We start from the raw sequence: 21,789 nt of genomic DNA, 5'->3' as shown, positions 1-21,789 counted from the left end.
CATGCCCGAAGCATGGCGAGTGAAGCGAGCCATGCGAGGGGACGCGGTGCACTAATTGGGGTTCCCGATCACTCTACGAAGAAAACGACAACAAAATAACATAAAAAACTCATGTCGACCTTTTGACCTGTCGACCTAGAACATGTCGACCTAAAGACCCTGTCGACCTAGTTACTGTCGACCAATAGTGGTCGACCTAGACATTGTCGACCTAGTTACTGTCGACCTTCAATACCACACCCGCCTCCAATATAGGTGCTGCATTTTCATCTAGCCAGGTCTCTGTAATACAGGCTAGATCTGCAGATTCAATAAGGTCAGCAATTGTTGCAGTCTTGTTTCTTATAGATCTGGCATTACAAAGGACTGACCTGATTGGGCATACCAGAGGGCCTTCAGTTTTCTTTATGTTAAGTGCAGGAGCTCTGGGTATGGGGGTCACAAAGCGAGAGTTGACAGTTATGTTCTTCCAAGCACAGGGCCGTCTTTTGGGTATCACTTCTATTTGATTGTTCTTTGAATATGGGGGTGAGCAGGTGGGCAAAAGACTTAGGAGGTTACCGGGGGAAATACATTTCCGGCCTGCTCGCTTCCCACGAATGCGCCTGTGTTTTCTTTTTAAAATGCCATGGGATTGGAGAATAGAAGCCTGTGATGGTGTGATAGGAACTGCGGAACGTGGTGGGCGGAGTGAAAGAATGAAGCTGGAGGAATACGTATACATCAATGACAGATTACTATAAGTATGAGCTGCATATGATGAGAGAGGGAGAGAAAGCAGTGGTTTTTTTTGTTTGTTTGTTTGTTTTGTTTTTTCCTTTTTGTGCTTTGTTTTCCCCCAATTCAGTATGTGATCCAAAATTATAATGGGTTTATGAACAAAGTTATTGCTATAACCTATTGGGTATATTTGAAGCGAGTGATAAAATAACTGCTGATTTAGTCAATTATCCTAGGAAAGGCAGTCATTGTGGAAAGGTGTTAGAAGCCAATTCCTACTGTGTAGGTGTGAAAAGTCTCAGTGTGAGAGGCCTTTGAAGTAGATTTCTTGTGGGGGTAGTGATAACTTGTCCTGGGAAATGGATCCTGATTTGAAACAGTGAGCCTATAGCAATTCAGAGCCTGAATATACTGATATTAGTTGATTAATGCAATAAGTCAGTTATTTGTTGCTCAGAGAACAGAGGTGGATGATGTCTAAGTGAGGGGCTGGATGTAGCCAAAGATAGGTTGTAGTCCACAGTACCTTATCTGGGATGTCCAATGCAGAGTACAGCAGCTGCTAAACTGAAGGACTTCTCAGTGGAGGTATGCAGAGGATTCAATCCAGTGTGTATCTCAGCGCAGGAATGAAAACCGTTGGTTTTGATGAGATGTCCGCGTAGAGTAGTACAAGTTAAAGGTAAGTCCTTGGATATTTATGATGATTCATAGGTTAGTTGTGGTGAATTTAAGCTGTTTTATGGAGATGATCAGGAGCATGGAAAAGGTGAGGCAACCATCTTGGGCGCCAGTTGCCAGATCATTGGAGTATCGAGAACCTTCAACTTGTTCATTAGCTAAGTATCATCCACTTGGTTTCTTTACCTCACCTTCCCCAATAGTAGCACCAGCTCCCTCACGATCTACCTTTTCACTATTCTACCATTCGAACCTTTCGGGATAGGTTCAACAGTGAGGTTAGAAGGCAGCCACTATTTACAGAAGCGCCCATAAGGTTTTCAAAACATACCATACACATTCTAGATTTCCACAAATGGCCATTGTTGGAGCTATCCTGGCTAGGGACGGTCAATTCTAACTAATAAATATCTAATAAACATCCTACACAAGGTATTGTATCTTTTTCTAGCTCTTGTCGAGTTTCTGGGAAATGGTAAGGAGACTCTTGGTAATTATTTTCTATTAACCCTGAGTTTTGGCTCCTAAATCTAATGGATATTAAAAACTGTATGGTTAGACACTTTATGAATTCAGCCAGAGCTGTCTTCTCCTGTCTCCGCCCTACATCTTTCGGTAATTCAAGAGAATTGACCTTTACATTAAGATAGAGGACTTAATCGTGTCAATTCTGTTTACAAACTTGGACTTCAATGCAATATGGTATGACTGGCTGAGATTAAAGGAATCTGATGACTATAAACCCCAATGCCTACCTCCCTTTAAGGACAGTTCTATTCCTACACTGACGACTTCAGTATCTCAGCAAGCCCACTTACTCTCTTCCAGTTATACTCCCCTGAGTGATTCTCTAGATTTTCCAATTCAATAGACATGCCCACCACCACCACCACCACCACCACACAGGCCACCTGTAGAAATACACTCCTCCCCCTCCTCCATTTTCCCATGTATTATTTTCATCTCCCCATGTTCCTGTCATTGTCCTCAAATTGATTTGTCTTGTTGTGACTGATTGTTTCTTAAGTCACTGTAAGAAATTGTTTTCAATATTATATATACGTTTTGGAGATTATTTAAATTCTGTATGCTAAACCTTATGCTTTATTATTTTTGTGTCATATTCCTACTGTGGCAATAGAGGCAGTGTGTACAAAGGAACCAGGGATATTTATCTGTTAAGCTCAGGAAAACCCATGTATTTGGAGGATAGCAAATGTGTGTTTTACCTGCTAAATTAATTTCAGTACAGTTCTCCTCTCCAGCCTGGTGCAGCTGAAAGCATGTGATTAATCACACAGAGCAGCTGTGAAGAGCTCCCTTTTAATCTTAACTGACACATTTTTTCCCCCCAAAACCCACTAAGAAATTGTCATTTTTTTTTAAATGAGTGAATTAGGTTAAGAACATGTATTTAAAGTTATCCAAAATGATTTTAGTTAAAAATAAAAAATAATTCAGGGTTTTCAAACATTGTTACATTGGTCGGCACCATCGGAACATTGGGAACATCAGTGTGACTTGGTCACATAAAGACACTTGCAAGTATGGTCGCATCTGATGCAACCATACCAGGCAAGTGCTTAAAGGCACTGTGGGACTTTTGTTTGCCTGTCAGTCTGGGAAGGTGAAGAGGAGTCTAAGGTATAAAAAGACTGTTTGGGTGGGTTTATGATGCTGACCGACGCCGGGAAAGCTGGACGGTAACTAGGGAGTTAGTCAGTGACAGGGCTGTGAACGTTTACTCTGTAATGGTTACTGGTCTGCGGTCATCCTGGTGAAATAAAGCCAAAGTGGACAAGTCCAGAGTTGGTGGGGTAAATTTACTTAGATGGTAGTTCTATTTAAGATGGAATGTTGCCCATAGCAACCAATCAGATTCTACTTCTCATTTATCTAGATTCTAGCACCTTCTAGAAGATAATACCTGGAATCTGATAGGTTGCTATGGGCAACATCCCATCTTAAATAGAACTCCCATCTTAGTAAATTTACCCCAGTGTGCGCTACTATTACACAGCTTCTTTATCACACTACACTACCAGTGCTATTGATGGCATGTTACTGTGTTTTCTGGAGGTATCTGTTCAAATATAAATACAGGCAGAATATCAAAGAGACTGAAAAGAAGTGAAACGCTGAAGAATAATGAAATGCATTCATTTATGCTGTCTGTGCTATTACTTGTGCTGCCCACTCCCAATGTATATCTGGTAAATTGCAAGCAAGTCGTACAAATGATGGCACTAATCTTTTAACATTTTTACTGTCAGATAACATATGACAATTTATGTTACATATTAGTTCTTTGTGATATATGTTAGTTTAACTTTCAATGCACAACCTTTATTACACATATGTACTTTCGCTCGGAAAGACTGACTATCCAGCTAGTGCCCGACTGACTTTACATTGACATCAACAACTCAGATCAGATCCGATTATCAAAAACTCAGTTAATCTTCTTTCACAACATAAACTCTGTTATCCAATCTGTGCTAATCTATGTTCTCTCCCAAAGCAGGCTAATCTGCCAGCACTGCGTCCGGCCATTTTACAGAAACCAAGCATGACATGTTATCGCCTCATTCACAAATACACATCTTCATAAACCTCAATTATCAAACTGAATACCTTACTGTGTCCTGCAAAATTCCCAATTTGTTTTTATCTTTGCAGAAAGTAAACAAATTATGCATGAAGCAAAATATGTGAACACTGCAATATCATTTGTAATATTTATGCATTTAATACTCTGTTGGAGAGCCTAGTAAAGGAGCCAAAAATAATGTCACTACATCTGTACAGATACCCTTTTCTGCTTTATGGCAATTTCAACCGTGTTTGCAGCATTCACACGCTTTCATTCTGGGTAAACTAGAATGGAGTTCTATGATAACACTTATTAAGTACATTGTGCCTCATTCGGAGATGTACGCAAACATGGTTTACAAAAAATCTCAGATGGTGGGGCATCTGCGAATTTGCAGATTGAGTCCTTCGTGGTGGCACGCAGTGTCCCCAAGCTGCAGCCTGATTGACAGGCTGCCGGCATTTGGGGACGGGGGTGGGTGAAGCTGGGCAGCATTCCTGAAAATGGGGGAGGTGTCACACCCACTTTCTGGTAGTTTCAAACGGGTGTGGTATTGAAAGTCGACAGTAACTAGGTCGACAATGTCTAGGTCGACCACTATTGGTCGACAGTAACTAGGTCGACAGGGTCTTTAGGTCGACATGTTGTAGGTCGACAGGTCAAAAGGTCGACATGAGTTTTTAATGTTATTTTGGTGTCGTTTTCTGGGTAGAGTGACCGGGAACCCCAATTAGTGCACCGCGTCACACCCACTTTCTGGTAGTTTCAAACGGGTGTGGTATTGAAAGTCGACAGTAACCAGGTCGACAATGTCTAGTTCGACCACTATTGGTCGACAGTAACTAGGTCGACAGGGTCTTTAAGTCGACATGTTGTAGGTCGACAGGTCAAAAGGTCGACATGAGTTTTTAATGTTATTTTGGTGTCGTTTTCTTCGTAGAGTGACCGGGAACCCCAATTAGTGCACCGCGTCCCCTCGCATGGCTCGCCATGCTTCGGGCATGGTGCCTTCGCTCCGCTACCACTTCGCTCGGCACAGATTACCGTTCCAATCGTAGTCCACGTGGATCGTTAAGTATGAAAAGGTTCAAAAAAGAAAAAAAATTGTGAAAAACTCATGTCGACCTTTTGACCTGTCGACCTAAAGACCCTGTCGACCTAGTTACTGTCGACCAATAGTGGTCGACCTAGACATTGTCGACCTAGTTACTATCGACTTTCAGTCCGGATCCCGTTTCAAACCAAGGTCCACATCATACTTGCCTACTCTCCTGGAATGGCTGGGAGGCTCCCGAAAATCGGGCGGCAATCCCGCCCCCCGGAAGAGTGGGAAAGTCTCCCGGCCGAGCGCCCACCACTCGCAACCCCCCCGCGTGCATCCCCTAGCAAACCCCCAGCGGCGCAGTTCAAAGTGGGCGTTCTGGGGGTCAGATGTCGCGATTCGTGTCATCCCGGCCCCTGCCTTACTAGATGAAGTGATCATGCAGCCACGCCTCAACCCCGCCCCTAATCGTCATCCTCCATCATTGCCACGCCCCTGCTGCCTCCTCCCGGGGCAGCCAGATTGTCGGTAAGTATGGTCCACATTATCAAACGCAACTTTCTTGGCCTATGCAGTGTGAACAGCCCTGCCTTCCTGCCGATATTCACAAAAGTGATCCGATGCTGCATCTTCAGATACAGCAGCAGATCACACAGACATGAAGGAGGCTTCTATTCACTCAGGACGCCTCCTGCTGCTTTTGCATATTTCTGTACAGTGTCTACGTCCACACATGCAGCTGCTGTACAAACTGTGTCCATCTCTGAATCAGCCCCATAGTACATTAGAGTCAGAGTTGCACACTAATACATTTGCAGCTGTGATCCTGTATTCAGATTCTGTGCAAAAATATGCAAATTGCAGCTGCCTGGATTTTTATTGAGACGCCCACAGATGACTTTGTAGATCCAAGCAACTGAGTACAAAGATGCAGCATCAGTCGCAGAACATTTGATTGTTGCAGTTCTGAATAACCCAAGGTCAGGGGTGGCCAAACAGTTGATCGCAATTGACTGGTCGACCATGGACATGCAACCAGCCGATCGCAATCCGCCGCCCATCCACAGAGGTGAGGAGAGCGCAACGCGTGCCTCTCCTGCCTGCCACCCTGCCCCTCAGTCTGGTTTCCGGCAGTGACGGCGGAGACCAGGCAGGAGCCTCTGGTCTCCGGCGGTGACGGCGGAGTGTATATCTCAAATCAGGCGCCGGTTCGTTAGCCAATCAGAGCTCGCGGACCAGCGCCTGATTTGAGATATACACGCTGCCGTCACCACCGGAGACCAGACTGAGGGCCCGGGGCAGGGCGACAGGCAGAAGGTGCGCGCTGCGCTCTCCTCACCACAGCAGCAAATCAGTGAGTAGCACTATGGGGGCATATCTGGCACTGTGGGGGCATATGTGGCACTGTGGGGGCATAACTAGCACTGTGGGGGCATATCTGGCACTGTGGGCACATGGCACTGTGGGGGGCAAATCTAGCACTGTGGGGGCATATCTGGCACTGTGGGCACATGGCACTGCGGGGGCATATGTGGCACTGTGGAGCATATCTAGCACTGTGGGGGCATATCTGGCACTGTGGGCACATGGCACTGTGGGGGCATATCTAGCACTGTGGGGGCATATCTGGCACTGAGGGCATATGGCACTGTGGGGGCATATGTGGCACTGTTGGGGCATATGTGTATCTGGCACTGTGGGAGCATATGTGGCACTGTGGGGGTATATGTGGCACTGTGGGGGCATATCTGGCACTGTAGGGGCATATGTGTATCTGGCACTGTGGGGTATATGTGTTTGAGGTTTCTACCTGTGGGGGCCAATGCGTGATTTCGTGCAGGAAAGTCATTACACCCTGTGCAGCAAGACCACGCCCATTTTTTTGGGTGCCGTGCGCTATTATCCCACCTAGGTAGATCACAAAAGTTTTTCGGCTTTCAATGTAGATCACCGACTCAAAAAGTCTGGCCACCCCTGCCCTAGGTTGTGCAGTACGTCAGCGGGAACTGATGGGCGACATGTTTTCTGCGTATGGGACAGCAGGCGCAGACGTAATACACCTGCATTTTTGGCACCACTGCTCATATCTCCCTCAAACAGTCCTTGCCTGCCAATCACTGTTAATGTGATGAAGTGTTTAATTTGATATTTTATTGGCAATTCATTGTTATTTTGTTAATGTCATGTGTATTGTATTGTACTTTGCAAATAAATCCTCTATGCGACTGTCCTTACTGAAGCATATGGAGTACATGGAAGTTTTAACACTCTGATTGGAAAGGGTTGGGGAGTCTCCTGTGTACCTTCATTATGATGCAGCTCATAAAGTAGTCCATTTAGTAAGTGAAAGCTATTGTCCTGCACTCTCACCCTCCCACGAGAGCATTCTGTATCTGATCCCTGCGATTAGCAATGGTATACAATGTATTCAGCTCAAGCACAGAGCAGCAAACGCCAACCACTTCCTAAACAATAACTCCCTGGGGAAATTCAATTAACAGTGTCAACTGTACTCCCTCCAGTCAGTGGCTCACACTATCAGGGCGCTTCCTCCCGCCCACCATACAAGAGAATTACTGCCCACATTTAAGAATAATCTTATATAGGCATGACCATACACTGTTAAACCCATCTGCTGGAAGGCTATTGATCCAGCAATAATGAATGAATGACCCTCCTGGGAGCATGTAGGAATACTTCACAACACATATACAGAACAACTCTGTCTTTGAAGAACTCACGCAGTTATGTATTGGCTGTGGTAAATTTATACAATTTCGAGGCAATACCTGTGAGCAGTATAGAATAAATAACTGCAGGTTCTATGTGCATGTGTTATACAATACTGTTGTGCAGGGCCGGATTACGGCTTGTGGGGGCCCAGGGGCAATGAAGTTGTGGGTGCCCCCACTAAAAAAATTGCTGCCAAACACCCCTCCCGAGCACCCTCTCAACCCCCCCCCCCCAACCCCCAATGCGCACAATCGGTACTGCTATGCACCTGTGCTAACACACAGAAACACACGCACATCTATATAAATTCTGAGGGTTAGTAGAAGGGCACAGCATATGGGGCATGCAACAGACACCCTCCCCTTCAACCAGTATACGGAATGCTAGTACATAGCACACCAATACCTCCAATCCTACCCTCCATCTAGTACATCCAGCACACCCTATATCCTGCCGCTGCTGCCCCCCCCTCCCTCCTCCCCACTGCACACTCACCAGAAACCGCCATAAACCCTCATCCACCAGAGCAGCAGCCAGCACCCCTGCACCCTCACCAGTCAGCGTGAAAAGCCCACTGGAACGTCCTCTTCCCTGCCTCCACAGAACAGCGGAAGCGGCAATGGGCGGCACAACACCTGCCATTCCCTCCCCCTTTCAGCAGCACACATAGGACAGCAGCCGTTTGTGCTGATGCTCAACAGGTAAATGTGTGCTCGGAGAGTGAAGAATTGGAACCTATGGTAGTTATGCCAGTGTGTGGTGGCCCCTAATGTGTAGGGGCCCCGGGACGATCACCACTGTCGCCCCTCTCATAATCCGGCCCTGCTGTTGTGTTAGCTATCAACTGTAGACGTCAATAAAATATGCGGCCATGAAGTAAAATACAGAGAGAACCTTACTGCTCTGCACTAGACAGTGGATGTTGATGAAGTGAAAACTGAAACATGCATCCCAACTGACACATTATTATAAAACATGCCAGCACAGTGGTTAGCACTTGCGACCTACAGTCCTGAGATCATGGGTGTTTTGTCCTATCTGTGTAGAGGTCATATGTTTTCCATGGACTTCATTCAGGTGCGGTAGTTGTTGCGCTATCATAGGCAAAGTACCGATGCTTTGCATATGTGCAGGACCCGTTCTGGTAGCAGCATGGCAGCAGATTGTCAGTGACAGTCAGCTGTCGTTCGGGGTGCAGGGAGGGGGTGGTGACTGCCTCAATTTGTGAAACAGAGGTGTGTTCCCGCAGTTTAGGAGAAGGGAAGAGGTCAGGGATCTCCGTTATAGGATGGAGATTTATTGGCCTCTGCAATGGGCAGCTTGCGTGGCACCAAGGTTGCCACAAGCCGCCAGATGGTGAGTGAGTGATCCGATGCTACGTTCTTGGACTCAGGTCGGATCACTACTGTAGCAGGAGGCATCCGCTTGTAATAGATGCCTCCTGCTGCATTGCCATACCGCACTATCACTGCTGCTTCCAAGGAGGCAGTAGTGATAGCAACTTCAACCACATCTGAATTAGGCCCAATGTGTGTACATGAGTTTCCTATGGGTACTCCTGTTTCTTCCCACCATACAAAAATATACTTAAGGTATAATTGGCTTCCGACAAAAAAACAAAATCAAAAATACTCTGTTTGTATGAGCATGCTGCTTTAGAAAGGAGCAACAAGAGCACATAGAGCCTGATTCTGAGTCAGATGCAAAGTGTTTCTAGCAGATTTCTCGCATGCGCAGGATCAGATTTATGCTAGTTTATGGAGATCGCTTCTGTGAATATATATTGATCTGTCTGTTGATGGAACACACTTTCTGTGAAATGGGCATTTCTGAGAGGTAACTGGGCATCGACCATGCAATCACAAAGAACAGGCCCCATCTTGTAGGAGTATTGTGGGAGCATAATTCAACATGCCTGACTGTAGCACAGGATGGAGATGGTACTGTATGTCTGCTTCTGACAGATCTTTTGCTCCTAGCATGGGGCTGTAAGCAAATTATGGGATTCGGTCAGATCGTAGAGAGTCAGAAGGTTGATACCAAAATGTTGACATGTTCTGACATAGTAGTTTAGTGCTAGGGTTAGAAAAAAAATGAAAACTGCTATCATGACTTATTGGCAGTCAACATGCACAATGTTGACATAATAAACACCGATGATGATGGTTGCGTTTGCAGACGGAAACCCAGTGGACAGGATGGGCTGCCATGGATTCTGCCATTTGCTTTTGGAAGTATAGTAGAATGCAGAGGCGGCCCTAACCAATATGATGCCCTAGGCAAGATTTTGGCTGGTGCCCCCTAGCACCGCCGCTAGTTCTGCAGGAGATGCCTGGCATGAGTCAGCTGGCAGCTCTGCTAACGTCGGGCACCTTTTGTTTATGAAAATGCATCTTATTTGCATTACTATATGGCTAGAACGCACAAGCAGCTTCTGCTGATTAAAATGATATGCAACATGCCTATATTCTGTGTGCGACTGCGGCTGTATCTGCATATGAAATTGATTTCCAAGAATAAACTGCAACATAGCATTTCGTATGCAGATACAGCCGCAGTCACACAAAGAATATAGGCATGCCGCATATCATTTTAATCAGCAGAAGCTGCTGGTGCCCCATAGCATATCAAATGCCCTAGGCCTAGTTTGCCTATGCCTAAGGCCGGCTCTGGTAGAATGCCATGACCATACAGAAAAGTGGCAGCCAAATGCGTGCGACTCAGAATCAGGAGAAAGGTATTCTACTGTTTACGCCCTCTATGAGGCAATGCTGCAATTGGGCAATTCCATGAAAATATGGACATAGAGTAAAAAACATAAAAGTCAACACAGGTACAAGATGTTGACATTGTTAATCAGTTGAAGTTTCTATTTTGTTAATAGAGGAAATAATTTTGGTTTATGATCTAGTACTTTATAGACTCTTTATACTATCAGTGTTCACTGAATGAAAACAGTATTATGGGCAGGCTCAGAGGCTGAAATAGTGGCGGTGCAGCCGTTGTATTGCTACGGGGCCAGCCACAATGAAGGGCTTCACAGCCGCCAGAATTACAATGAATCACACTGACTCATTATATGCCGCTGTGTTGCCCTCTGCCAGTACTTTAGACTCAACGCAGCCGCTGCCTGCCCTGAACACGGTGACTGACATCGGTTTGGGCACGGCCGGAAATGGAGGAGGGTCCGCTCTCTCTTCTCAACTCCTCCCACAAGAGTGATACAGTAACGCTGCCTGCACTGTAGTCCCTGAGCCTGGCTACGCTTTTATTCATGACAGCCTCCGTGTCAGGCTGGAAGGGGAGGAGGGGCAGCTCTTTCCCTTCTTTTCACCTCTCCACTCAGCTCCTCCCCCCAGGCACAGTACCGCTGCCTGTAGTGCAGCCTGGCTTACTTGAGTGACAGTGCCCGTGCCCGGCTAGAGGGGGAAGAGGGCCCGCAGTCTCCCCTTTCCTCTCCCTTATGTTACAGCTCCGGCTTTCTGTTTCTAAGGCTGTGCTTGCGTGTTGGGGATCTAACGTCACTATCTCGTGACTGTCCCCGGCGCCAAATGTCTAAGAGAGTGAAGGATGAGAAGAGCCACTGGCAGCCATTTTACTGTGCAGCAGCAGCTCCTGATTATCTATGTATGTTACTGATGTCAGGCCAGGTTACAGGTAGGAAAAAACAACAGCATGCACAGAATCATGGAAATGTCTCCGAGTAACTTGCTGCAGCCCCTGAACGGCCATTATGTGTAAGGGGTACTACTAATGTGTGGCCATAATTTCTAGGGGGCACTACTACTGTGTGGGTGTAACATGTAAGGGACACTACTACTGTGGGGGCTTAATGTGTAAGGGGCAGGGGTTAAAGTGAGCCGACACGAGGGGGGAACTGCGTTCCGTCAGTTCCACTTGAAGACGGAACGCAGTTCCGCCTCCTCCGCCTCACCGTCATGACGTCTCTCTCATAGTGCTGGGGAGCCGGACGCCAGGAGGATCACAGCGGTCGGATGCGGGAGTGGGGCTTGGTAAGTATGGTGCTTTTTTTTTTTTTTTAAGGCACGTCTGCTGGGGGCAAGCTACAGGGGGCAAACTACAAGGGGTAAACTACTGGGGGCAAACTACAGGGGCGCATTACTACTGGGGCATTACTACTTGGGGCACACTACTGGGGGCATTACTATTTGGGGACTAAACTACAGGGGGGCATTACTACAGGGGGGCTAAACTACAAGGGGCATTACTACAGGGGGGCTAAACTACAAGGGGGCAAACTACAGAGGGCATTACTACTGGGGGCATTACTACTTGGGGCAAGCTACATGGGGCTAACTACTGGGGTGCATTACTACTGGGGGCCTAACTACAGCTGCATTACTACTGGGGGCAAACTACAGGGGCATTACTACAGCGGGGCTAAACTACAAGGGGGCATTACTACTTGGGGCAAGCTACAGGGAGCTAACTACTGGGGGCAAGCTACATGGGGCTAACTATTGAGGGCAAACTACAAGGAGGCAAATTACAGGGGCTCATTACTACTGGGGGCATAACTACAGGGGCACATTACTACTGGGGGCATAACTACAGGGGGGCTAAACTACAGGGAAGCATAACTACAGGGGCTAAACTACTGGGGGCATTCCTACTTGGGGCAAACTACATGGGGCTAAACTACTGGGGCCATTACTACTGGGAGGCTAAACGACAGGGGGCATAACTGCAGGAGCTAAACTACTGGGGGCATCCTACTTGGGGCAAACTACTGGGGGCATTACTACTGGGGGGCTAAACTACTGGGGGCATAACTGCAGGGGCTAAACTACAGGGGGCATTACCGCTGGGGGCTAAACTACATGAGGACTAAACTACAGGGGCTAAACTACTGGGGGCATTACTACTGGGTGGCTAAACTAAAGTGGGGGTAAACTACTGGGGTCATAACTGCAGGGGCATTACTACTGGGGGCATAACTACTGGGGCTAAACTACTGGGGGCTAAATGACTGGGGGCATTACTACAGGAAACATTACTACTGGGGACAATACTACACAGGGCCATTATCATTAAGGGCATTACTAATGGGGGCACTATTAATGAGGGCATTGTAAAGGGGGCACTTCATAAGGGGCATCACTACTGGGGACATAAGGGGCACTACTACTGGGGGCATTGCATAAGGGGCACCACTACTATGGGCTCTATATAAGGGGAACTACCAGTACAGTGGACATTGCATAAGGAGCACTACTACTGTGGTCATTGTAAAAGGGGCACTACTGCTGTAAGCATTGTGTATTACGGGGTGCTACTACTGTGGGCATTATGTGTATTAGGAGTGCTACTACTGTGGGCATTATTACTATTGTGTGACCACGCCCCTTTTGGTTTGAGACCACACCCCTTTTTTTGGGCGACGCGCAATACATTTATTGCATGGGCGCAGGGGGGGGGGGGGGGGGGGAGTTCCACCACCTCTCTAGGACCACTTTAATCACTGGTAAGGGGCACTACTACTGTATAGGGAATAACGTGACTAATGAGTTCTACTGTGAGGCATAATTTGATAATATCAAACACTAATGTATGGGAGACCTTAGGAAATAGCGATCATAATATGATCACATTCTATATCAGCTTTCAAAAACAACAATATAAGGGTCTAACTAAGACTTTTAACTTTAGAAAAGCTAATTTCATATTGCTGAAACAAGCAATGAAGGACATCAATTGGGAAAATGTATTTCATGGTAAGAATACGGGTGAAATGTGGGATGTTTTTACAACTGCGCTCAATAAGTACACTAATTTGTATATTCCCAAGGTCAACAAAGAGAGAAGCAAATTCAAACCGATATGGCTTAATAAGAAGGTCAAGGAACAAATGGATAAAAAAAGGCGTGCTTTCAAAGCATTTAAGTCTGACGGGACGGTGGAATTATTCCAGTTCTACAAGAAATGTAACAAAAAATGCAAAAAAGAAATCAGAGCAGCTAAAATAGAAAATGAAAAACAAATTGCAAAGGAGAGTAAAACAAAACCCAAAAAGTTCTTTAAGTATATAATAAGAATTTACTTACCGGTAATTCTATTTCTCGTAGTCCGTAGTGGATGCTGGGACTCCGTAAGGACCATGGGGAATAGCGGCTCCGCAGGAGACTGGGCACAACTATAAAGAAAGCTTTAGACTACTGGTGTGCACTGGCTCCTCCCACTATGACCCTCCTCCAGACTTCAGTTAGGATACTGTGCCAGGAAGAGCTGACACAATAAGGAAGGATTTTGAATCCCGGGTAAGACTCATACCAGCCACACCAATCACACCGTATAACTCGTGATACAATACCCAGTTAACAGTATGATAACAACTGAGCCTCTCAACAGATGGCTCAACAATAACCCTTTAGTTAAACAATAACTATATACAAGTATTGCAGACAATCCGCACTTGGGATGGGCGCCCAGCATCCACTACGGACTACGAGAAATAGAATTACCGGTGAGTAAATTCTTATTTTCTCTGACGTCCTAAGTGGATGCTGGGACTCCGTAAGGACCATGGGGATTATACCAAAGCTCCCAAACGGGCGGGAGAGTGCGGATGACTCTGCAGCACCGAATGGGCAAACTCTAGGTCCTCCTCAGCCAGGGTGTCAAACTTGTAGAATTTTGCAAATGTGTTTGACCCCGACCAAGTAGCTGCTCGGCAAAGTTGTAGAGCCGAGACCCCTCGGGCAGCCGCCCAAGAAGAGCCCACCTTCCTCGTGGAATGGGCTTTCACTGATTTAGGATGCGGCAGTCCAGCCGCCGAATGTGCAAGCTGAATCGTACTACAGATCCAGCGAGCAATAGTCTGCTTTGAAGCAGGTGCACCCAACTTGTTGGGCGCATACAGGATAAATAGCGAGTCAGTCTTTCTGACTCCAGCTGTCCTGGAAACATAGACTTTCAGGGCCCTGACTACGTCCAACAACTTGGAAGCCTCCAAGTCTTTAGTAGCCGCAGGCACCACGATAGGTTGGTTCAGATGAAAAGCTGATACCACTTTAGGGAGAAACTGGGGACGAGTCCTCAATTCTGCCCTATCCATATGGAAAATCAGATAAGGGCTTTTACATGACAAAGCCGCCAATTCTGATACACGTCTGGCCGAAGCCAAGGCCAACAACATGACCACTTTCCACGTGAGATATTTCAAATCCACGGTTTTTAGTGGCTCAAACCAATGTGACTTTAGGAAATCCAACACCACGTTGAGATCCCAAGGTGCCACTGGAGGCACAAAAGGGGGCTGAATATGCAGCACTCCCTTAACAAAAGTCTGAACTTCAGGTAGTGAAGCCAGTTCTCTCTGGAAGAAAATCGATAGGGCTGAAATCTGGACCTTAATGGAACCCAATTTTAGGCCCATAGTCACCCCTGACTGCAGGAAGTGCAGAAATCGACCCAGCTGAAATTCCTCCGTTGGGCCTTCCTGGCCTCACACCACGCAACATATTTTCGCCAAATGCGGTGATAATGGTTTGCGGTAACTTCTTTCCTAGCTTTAATCAGCGTAGGAATGACTTCCTCCGGAATGCCCTTTTCCTTCAGGATCCGGAGTTCAACCGCCATGCCGTCAAACGCAGCCGCGGTAAGTCTTGGAACAGACAGGGCCCCTGCTGTAGCAGGTCCTGTCTGAGCAGCAGAGGCCATGGGTCCTCTGAGATCATTTCTTGTAGTTCCGAGTACCAAGCTCTTCTTGGCCAATCCGGAACAATGAGTATAGTTCTTACTCCTCTTCTCCTTATTATCCTCAGTACCTTTGGTATGAGAGGAAGAGGAGGGAACACATAAACCGACCGGTGCACCCACGGTGTCACTAGAGCGTCCACAGCTATCGCCTGAGGGTCTCTCGACCTGGCGCAATATCTTTCTAGCTTTTTGTTTAGGCAGGACGCCATCATGTCCACCTGTGGCCTTTCCCAACGGTTTACAATCATTTGGAAGACTTCTGGATGAAGTCCCCACTCTCCCGGGTGGAGGTCGTGCCAGCTGAGGAAGTCTGCTTCCCAGTGTCCACTCCCGGAATGAACACTGCTGACAGTGCTAACACGTGATTTTCCGCCCATCGGAGAATCCTTGTGGCTTCTGCCATCGCCGTCCTGCTTCTCGTGCCGCCCTGTCGGTTTACATGGGCGACCGCCGTGATGTTGTCTGACTGGATCAGTACCGGCTGGTTTTGAAGCAGGGGTTTTGCCTGACTTAGGGCATTGTAAATGGCCCTCAGTTCCAGAATATTTATGTGCAGGGAAGTCTCCTGACTTGACCATAGTCCTTGGAAGTTTCTTCCCTGTGTGACTGCCCCCCAGCCTCGAAGGCTGGCATCCGTGGTCACCAGGACCCAGTCCTGTATGCCGAATCTGCGGCCCTCTTGAAGATGAGCATTCTGCAGCCACCACAGCAGAGACACCCTGGTCCTTGGAGACAGGGTTATCAGCCGATGCATCTGAAGATGCGATCCGGACCACTTGTCCAATAGGTCCCACTGAAAAGTTCTTGCATGGAACCTGCCGAATGGAATTGCTTCGTAGGAAGCTACCATCTTTCCCAGGATCCGCGTGCAGTGATGCACCGACACCTGTTTTGGTTTTAGGAGGCCTCTGACTAGAGATGACAGCTCCTTGGCCTTCTCCTCCGGGAGAAACACTTTTTTCTGTTCTGTGTCCAGAACCATCCCCAGGAACAGTAGACGTGTCGTAGGGATCAGCTGTGACTTTGGGATATTTAGAACCCAGCCGTGCTGTTGTAGCGCCTCCCGAGATAGTGCTACCCCGACCAACAACTGCTCCCTGCACCTCGCCTTTATCAGGAGATCGTCCAAGTACGGGATAATTAAAACTCCCTTCTTTCGGCCATTACCTTGGTAAAGACCCTCGGAGCCGTGGATAGACCGAACGGCAACGTCTGGAATTGGTAATGACAATCCTGTACCACAAATCTGAGGTACTCCTGGTGAGGATGGTTAATTGGGACATGCAGGTAAGCATCCTTGATGTCCAGTGATACCATGTAATCCCCCTCGTCCAGGCTTGCAATAATCGCCCTGAGCGATTCCATCTTGAACTTGAATTTTTTATATATGTGTTCAAGCATTTCAAATTTAAAATGGGTCTCACCGAACCGTCCGGTTTCGGTACCACAAACATTGTGGAATAGTAACCCCGTCCTTGTTGAAGTAGGGGCACCTTTACTATCACCTGTTGTGAATACAGCTTGTGAATTGCCCGTAACACTGCCTCCCTGCCTGAGGGAGTGGTTGGTAAGGCAGATTTGAGGAAACGGGGGGGGGGGGGGGGGAGACGTCTCGAATTCCAGCTTGTACCCCTGAGATACTATTTGAAAGATCCAGGGATCCACCCGTGAGCGAGCCCACTGATTGCTGAAATATTTGAGACGGGCCCCCACCATACCTGGCTCCGCCTGTGGAGCCCCAGTGTCATGCTGTGGACTTAGAGGAAGCGGGGGAGGACTTTTGCTCCTGGGAACTGGCTGTATGCTGCAGCTTTTTCCCCCTACCTCTGCCTCTGGGCAGAAAGGACGCGCCCTTAACCCGCTTGCCCCTATTGGGCCGAAAGGACTGTACCTGATAATACAGTGCTTTCTTTGGCTGTGAGGGAACAAGGGGTAAAAATGTAGACTTCCCAGCCGTTGCTGTGGAAACGAGGTCCGAGAGACCATCCCCGAACAACTCCTCACCCTTATAAGGCAGAACTTCCATGTGCCTTTTGGAATCTGCATCTCCTGTCCACTGCCGAGTCCATAATCCTCTCCTGGCAGAAATGGACATTGCACTAATTTTGGATGCCAGCCGGCAAATATCCCTCTGTGCATCCCTCATGTATAAAAGTGCGTCTTTAATATGCTCTACGGTTAGCAATATAGTGTCCCTGTCTAGGGTATCAATATTTTCCGACAGGGAATCTGACCACGCAGCTGCAGCACTGCATATCCATGCTGACGCAATAGCTGGTCTCAGTATAACACCTGTGTGTGTATATATAGACTTCAGGATAGCCTCCTGCTTTCTATCAGCAGATTCCTTCAGGGCGGCCGTATCCGGAGACGGTAGTGCCACCTTCTTTGACAAGCGTGTGAGCGCTTTATCCACCCTAGGGGATGTTCCCAGCGTGACCTATCCTCTGGCGGGAAAGGGTACGCCATTAGTAACCTCTTAGAAATTACCAGTTTCTTATCAGGAGAAGCCCACGCTTCTTCACACACGTCATTTAACTCCTCAGATGGAGGAAAAGCTACTGGTAGTTTTTTCTCTCCAAACATAATACCCTTTTTTGTGGTACCGGGGGTAACATCAGAAATGTGTAACACATTTTTCATTGCCTCAATCATGTAACGTGTGGCCCTATTGGAAGTTACATTAGTCTCATCGCCGTCGACACTGGAGTCAGTATCCGTGTTGACATCTGTGTCAACCATCTGAGGTAGCGGGCGTTTTAGAGCCCCTGATGGCTTTTGAGACGCCTGGGCAGGCACAGGCTGAGAAGCCGGCTGTCCCATAGTAGGTATGTCGTCAAACCTTTTATGCAAGGAGTCGACACTGTCGCGTAATTCCTTCCACAGAACCATCCACTCAGGTGTCGACCCCGCAGGGGGTGACATCACATTTACAGGCATTTGCTCCGCCTCCACATAAGCCTCCTCATCAAACATGTCAACACAGCCGTACCGACACACCGCATACATACAGGGAATGCTCTGACAGAGGACAGGACCCCACAAAGCCCTTTGGGGAGACAGAGAGAGAGTATGCCAGCACACACCAGAGCGCTATATAATACAGGGACTAACTGAATTATATCCCCTTATAGCTGCTATATATATATATATATATAGCAGTAGTTCCAGTTTCCTGGGGGGCACTCTCCTTTAAACATCATCACACAAATTTTCTTAATCCATAATAGGCTTTATTCGGTCCCACAATTGGCTTTATTAAGTCGACGTTTCGGCTCTATCAATAGAGCCTTTATCAAGACAAGCCTTGCAAACAATTTTATAGTCAAGTGGTCATAACTAAAATGAGTATAACTCAACAGAACAACACTGAGGGTGGATTCTCGGTCACTCCAGCATCTTAACTTCATATAAATAGGGAAAATATCCTGGATAACTATCCATATAGAGACACCTTGGTCAATAAACCTCCCTGGAGGTCACAAATCCACGTCCATTCAGTGTGGCTGCCACACTGAATGGACGTGGATTTGTGACCTCCAGGGAGGTTTATTGACCAAGGTGTCTCTATATGGATAGTTATCCAGGATATTTTCCCTATTTATATGAAGTTAAGATGCTGGAGTGACCGAGAATCCACCCTCAGTGTTGTTCTGTTGAGTTATACTCATTTTAGTTATGACCACTTGACTATAAAATTGTTTGCAAGGCTTGTCTTGATAAAGGCTCTATTGATAGAGCCGAAACGTCGATTTAATAAAGCCAATTGTGAGACCGAATAAAGCCTATTATGGATTAAGAAAATTCGTGTGATGATGTTTAAAGGAGAGTGCCCCCCAGGAAACTGGAACTACTGCTACATATGTTGATCTACAGGGATTCTGTGGATTCTACTGGGCGCACCCCATAGTTGATGATTTACGGACGTGAGTGCAGGACTTCCATGGATATATATATATATATATATATATATATATATACTGCGCCTAAATTTAGTGCCCCCCCTCTCTTTTTTACCCTTCTGTAGTTGTAGACTGCAGGGGAGAGCCAGGGAGCTTCCTTCCAGCGGAGCTGTGAGGGAAAAATGGCGCCAGTGTGCTGAGGGAGTTAGCCCCGCCCCTTTTTCGGCGGACTTCTCCCGCGTTTTTGAAACTCTGGCAGGGGTATTAATTTACACCTATATAGCCTCTGGGACTATATATGGTGTATATTTGCCAGCCAAGATATGTAATATTGCCCTCAGGGCGCCCCCCCCCCCCAGCGCCCTGCACCCATCAGTGACCGGAGTGTGAGGTGTACATGAGGAGCAATGGCGCACAGCTGCAGTGCTGTGCGCTACCTTGGTGAAGACCGAAGTCTTCTGCCGCCGATTTTCCGGACCTCTTCATGCTTCTGGCTCTGTAAGGGGGACGGCGGCGCGGCTCCGGGAACGAACATCAAGGTCGGGTCCTGCGGTCGATCCCTCTGGAGCTAATGGTGTCCAGTAGCCTGAGAAGCCCAAACTACCACCTGTTAGGTAGGTTCGCTTCTTCTCCCCTTAGTCCCTCGCTGCAGTGAGTCTGTTGCCAGCAGAACTCACTGTAAAATAAAAAACCTAAATATACTTTCTTTCTAGGAGCTCAGGAGAGCCCCTAGTGTGCATCCAGCTCAGCCGGGCACAAGATTCTAACTGAAGTCTGGAGGAGGGTCATAGTGGGAGGAGCCAGTGCACACCAGTAGTCTAAAGCTTTCTTTATAGTTGTGCCCAGTCTCCTGCGGAGCCGCTATTCCCCATGGTCCTTACGGAGTCTCAGCATCCACTTAGGACGTCAGAGAAAAATGGTAAAAGGTTAAAAAAAGGAATATTGGGCCTTTAATGGGAGAGTTGGATGTCTTGATTAATGATGATAGGGAAAAAGCAGATTTATTGAATAAATTCTTTGCATCAGTATTCACAAGAAAGGACAGGTTGACAAGAGTAGAGCACAGCATAAGCTATAATAACGACCCGTTGCAAGGTGCTTGGTTAAACGAGGAAGTAGTCCGGGAGAGACTAAGCAAAAATAGGATTTTAATACCTACCGGTAAATCCTTTTCTCTTAGTCCGTAGAGGATGCTGGGGTCACATCAAGAACCATGGGGTTTATACCAGAGCTCTAGAACGGGCGGGAGATTGCTGATGACTCTGCAGCAAGGATTGACCAAACATGAGGTCCTCATTAGCCATGGTATCAAACTTGTAGAACTTTGCAAAGGTGTTCGAACCCGATCAAGTTGCTGCTCGGCAAAGTTGTAATGCCGAGACCCCCCCGGGCAGCCGCCCAGGACGAGCCCACCTTCCTGGTAGAATGGACCTTCACAGATTTCGGTAACGGCAATCCAGCGTAGAATAAGCCTGCTGAATCATATGACAGATCCAGCGCGCAATAGTCTGCTTGGAAGCAGGAGCTCCAATTTTATTGTGAGCATACAAGACAAACAGAGCCTCTGTTTTCCTAAGGTGAGCCGTTCTGGCAACATAAATTTTCAAAGCTCTTACTACATCGAGAAGTTTCGATTCCAGCAATTCGTCAGTAGCCACTGGCACCACAATAGGTTGGTTCAAATGGAACGATGACACCACTTTCGGCAGAAACTGCTGACGAGTCCTTAATTCTGCTCTATCTTCATGGAAGATCAAATAAGGGCTCTTGTGAGACAAGGCCGCCAATTCAGACACCCACCTTGCGGATGGCAAGGCCAACAGCATGACCACTTTCCAAGTAAGGAATTTCAACTCTACCTCCTGTAAAGGTTCAAACCAATGAGATTGAAGGAATTGCAACACCACGTTAAGATCCCATGGGGCACAAAAGGAGGTTGGATGTGCAATACGCCTTTCACAAAGGTCTGAACTTCTGGAAGTGAGGCCAATTGTTTTTGGAAGAAAACTGATAAAGCCAAAATTTGAACTTTAATTGAGCCCAACTTTAGCCCGCATCCACACCTGGCTTGTAGAAAATGGAGAAAACGTCCTAACTGAAATTCTTCCGTAGGAGCTTTCTTGGCTTCACAACAAGACATGTTTTTTCTCCAAATACGGTGGTAATGTTTATACGTTACTCCTTTCCTGGCCTGAATAAGAGTAGGGATGACTTCCTTGGGAATACCCTTTGGGGCTAGGATCCGGCGTTCAACCTCCAAGCCGTCAAACAAAGTCGCGGTAAGTCTTGGAACACGCACGGCCCCTGCTGTAACAGATCCTCCCTCAGAGGAAGAGGCCAGGGATCTCCTATGAGTAATTCCTGAAGATCTGGATACCAAGCCATCCTTGGCCAATCTG

General features: G+C 47.1%; 1 protein-coding gene across 3 annotated transcripts in view; it reads right to left on the bottom strand.

Annotated features, from left to right (window-relative positions):
• The window catches only part of SCAPER (S-phase cyclin A associated protein in the ER), a 725,664-nt gene that overhangs the window by 267,550 nt on the left and 436,325 nt on the right, over positions 1-21,789 (bottom strand). The window lies entirely within an intron of this gene.

The sequence above is a fragment of the Pseudophryne corroboree genome, chromosome 6, assembly GCF_028390025.1.
Source record: "Pseudophryne corroboree isolate aPseCor3 chromosome 6, aPseCor3.hap2, whole genome shotgun sequence".
Taxonomy (NCBI): Eukaryota; Metazoa; Chordata; class Amphibia; order Anura; family Myobatrachidae; genus Pseudophryne; species Pseudophryne corroboree.
This window is presented reverse-complemented; position numbering and strand designations above follow the sequence as displayed.